This window comes from Sinocyclocheilus grahami, unplaced genomic scaffold, assembly GCF_001515645.1.
Source record: "Sinocyclocheilus grahami isolate Dianchi unplaced genomic scaffold, SAMN03320097.WGS_v1.1 scaffold203.1, whole genome shotgun sequence".
NCBI classification, from domain to species: domain Eukaryota; kingdom Metazoa; phylum Chordata; class Actinopteri; order Cypriniformes; family Cyprinidae; genus Sinocyclocheilus; species Sinocyclocheilus grahami.
In genome coordinates, this window is record NW_015505382.1 from 1509857 (window position 1) to 1513862 (window position 4006).

General features: G+C 33.1%; 1 protein-coding gene across 3 annotated transcripts in view; it reads right to left on the reverse strand.

Annotated features, from left to right (window-relative positions):
- Nucleotides 1–2368, reverse strand: part of tbcelb (tubulin folding cofactor E-like b) — a 29248-nt gene extending 26880 nt beyond the window's left edge. For all 3 annotated transcript variants that reach the window (XM_016285909.1, XM_016285913.1, XM_016285912.1), the window contains exon 1: nt 2263–2368. The gene's annotated coding sequence lies outside the window, so the exon portion shown is untranslated. The remainder of the gene's footprint in view (nt 1–2262) is intronic.
- Between the last annotated feature and the right edge of the window lie 1638 nt (nt 2369–4006).

Consider the following 4006-nt stretch of genomic DNA (forward strand, 5'->3'; position numbering starts at 1 on the left):
AGCACACCTCGCTTTTCAGACCGATGAGCTTTGTAAAAATCGACGCCTTTCATAGAGGAGAAACAATAATGTACAATATGTGGAAAATAATGTGCTTTTTTAACCTTAAACAGCATAAACAAATTTCATTACACCAAATAATGTTATTTTTAGCAACATCGTATGACCCCTTTAAACTAATTTTTCATGTTTGACCAGAAAATAGAGATATAAGAGAGCTATAGATAGATATAGGTTTTGACTAAATATTTTTTTATTTTTCCGCATGATTTAACTTGATAGTTCACAATTAAACTTGATTAAAGGGGTCATCGGAGTTTTGCACATCGTGTGTGTGTGTGTGTGTGTGCGTGTGTGCGCGCCCGCGCGTGTGTGGGTGTGTGAGAGAGAGAGAGAGAGAGAGAGAGAGAGACAGGGTCACATCACAGTGGAGTCAGCTGTCTTAACCGTGGCTTGTGTACTGCAAACACATACCAGCTTCATCACTGTGTCTGTCACAAGACTCTGTTCCCCTTTCGGGCTCTGTCTTTACATTTATTTTGAAAGCTGAAGCTCATGATTATGGTAAGGGGCGTTACATTTCCGACGAGTGCTTGTGGTGTTCGGCCAATCACAATGCACTGGGTCAGCTGGCCAATCAGAGCAGACTGCGCTTGACGGAAGGAGGGACTTTGTAGAAAACGAAGCGTTTGAGAGAGGCGGGGCATAGAGGACCTACAATAATGTACAGTATTTGAAAAATAATGTGTTTTTTGAACATTAAAGCATGTCAACATATTCTGTTACACCAAATAGACAAAATAATGATCTTTAAAATAGCATCATATGACCCCTTTAATATTAATTGTTCACCACAAGACTAGTAATGAATGCTAGCAAATAAGGCACTTTTTTATTTAAAAAAAACTTTTCTACTTTTCCATCATCGTTAGACCTAAAGAACCAATCACTGACAGAAAAGTGTATTTTCGGTGTAAACAATGATTACATCTCTCAAAACAACAGATGTTTCACATTTACTTTACTTTTACTTTTAGTCATTTAGCAGACGCTTTTATCCAAAGCGACTTACAAAAAAGAAAAAGTAATTCAAACTAAAAGCTAAAACTCTATAAACACTATATATATATATATATACACATTTAAGAAAATAAAAGAAATTAAATAAAAATGACAAATGCATACAACAACATTTCAAAACTAAACATTTAAATGAAAACAAAAAAATAAAGCTAAAAACAATTCATAATATTAAAAGAACAGAAGGTATGAGTATAATAATGATTCTAACATAACACTAAGCCAAACACCACAAAAACAACTACATATGTGTATGTACAGCCACACACATATACATGTACATATATATATATATTATTTCATTTCCATTTTGTATGTTGAAGTACTGAAATAACTCAAATTAAATAAAACTAAAACTCAATAAAAAACCTATATAGACATAATAAAAAACTAATAAAATGACATTACTACAACTGTAACTAAAACTAAAATAGATAACTAATCACATAAAAATGTTTCAAGATAAAACAGTCGATTTGCTGTCCTGCCACGAAAGCAGCTCGTTAACATGACTCGACTTGTCCTAAAATAAGCCTCGGGTCAGGAGTCAGCCATTCATTCAACGCAGTCAACAGCTGCGCAGTGCGCCTTGACAAGTTGTTGAATTTCAAATGCACGGCTGCCATGACAACGCGTTTGTTTGGGATTAGCGATTCTGCAGCTCTGCAAAAGAAACTTTTCCAGTATTTACACGCTCAACGTTTTTGGTTGAGAGTTTCATGAGTTTTAGTGTTTTTAAACAATAACGGATAATACAGTACATGTCGGTTTAAACTCGCTGTATGACTTCATGATTAGCTAAATATAGAGTAAAGCAGGCGTAATGTAACGTTACTCTAAAGTGGGCATACACAAAGGTGACGACAGCAGCCAATAAGCGCGTGGATTTTATTTATTTATTTATCACCAAAACAACATTAGGCTGTACTGAAACGTAGTTCAAGGGTTTAAATACAATAAAACTTGGTTATAAATGCGACATGCAGATAAAAATGCAGATATCACACGATGACAAAAGGAGAGCATATTTACGATGCTGGATGTTTGGAAAAAAATAAAAGTATTCAGTGTAAGTCAAATATCGGCATTTACAGCGCACCGGCCGTCTCATCATCTACAGGCTCATTAAATAAAAGGCGAAATATATCTATGTGTGGCATTTGAGTAGTTTGATACGCTTACCAATGACAAGGTTCAGCAAATCGCTCTGCTTGTTTTTGTTGTTGATCCGATGACAGTATTTTGAACACGAAGCTCAGCTCTAGCGTAGTTACTTCCTATTGGCGAAACAGGGCTGTTGTGCTGCCTGCTGCTCCAGTACAGAGGGTGGCAGCATCACATCAGACACCACTCACATCCAGTGTTGCCAACTGAGCAATTTTGTTGCTAAATTTAGCAACTTTTCAGACTACCCTAGCAACTTTTCCTTCCAAAAACACCTAGCAACAAATCGAGCAATTTTAAACATTTATTTGGGCAACTTTTAGCAACTTTTGATAAGGACTCAGACAATAAAAAGGCACACATCCATCCAAATTACACAAAAAGAGCAAACCACAGATGCCTAGCAGTACACACATCAGGAGAATTGAGTTAGCTGCTATTTGCAATTGTTCAATTTAATAATAATCATTGAATAATTTGATCATTGAATAATTGTTCGTTTATGATACACTTGGTTAGTAGCTTGTACCTGCGATTGTTGATCAGTTAGTACACTGTAAGAAAAATTATCCATCATCCATTGTAACCCTGTAACCCGAAAACACAATGCGTAATTTAAAATACGTTAAAAAAAACATTAACAGTAGATTGTGCCTTATTTTTACAGACGTTTCTTAGAGTGTAGCATCCTAACTAACTACTAATACACTGCTTAAAGCATAATTGTTGAGAATGTGTAGAGTTTACTAGCTACTAAAAAAGCTTAAATTGTAATCATTTAAAAATGTGTACGTTTTCAATAATTCAATGTATTTAAAAATACAGTTATTTATATTTTAATATTATATCATGCATATTATTTTAAAAACAAATCTAAATGAACATATCTAAAATATATTTTTTGCTGAGGTTTGATGATGTGACAATTTTGCGATGTGATTACGCAATGACATCACAACGTCATTTAGCAACTTTTAGCAACAAATCGACCTTCCTTTAGCAACTTTCTCTGAAAATTAGTTGGCAACACTGATCACATCTTGTAAAATGACATGAAAATATTTATTATGCACAAATTTAGGCATGGCAGTGTTCATTTCATTTGACTCTTTTACGAGGAAAAACTTTATTCATCTGAATAAATACTGGTCTACATGAATATTACATTCACAAATGTTGGTGGTCAAAAGGGAAGCTTCTTATCAATATACTGAGATGATAGAAAACACTGCCCTGAATATTGTTTGCATTTTTGTTTTCAGTGTACAAACAACAAAATAACTCTAAAATGAACTGCAAAATCAAAGTGTTTAAAGTGAAGTTTAAAATGAATTACCTACAAAAAAGAAAATTCTAATTTAAAATAACTAATAAAATCTACAAAAACTTATTAGCCTATGACAAGTAAAATGGTTTTGTTTGGTATAATATGTTATACTATAATTATGAAAACATAAAACATAGTTTGCCTTTACATTTTAATATAATGTCACAATTATTCTGTAGTGATTAGGGGAAATATGTTGAGAACATTTCGTTTATTACAATTGCTAATTATTTTATTAGCACCAAGTGCTTGTTTTTAATTTAATATCTCTATGCATATGTGTTATTACATTTTTATAGTGGTATCATCTTAAAACCTAAAGCTAGAAGCAGATACTGCCTTCATTTGGAATAATACTATCATAATCTTATTTTTTCAGTCATATTTTTGAATGACAGTCAGATATAGTAAGAATATTATTACATTGTGCAATTT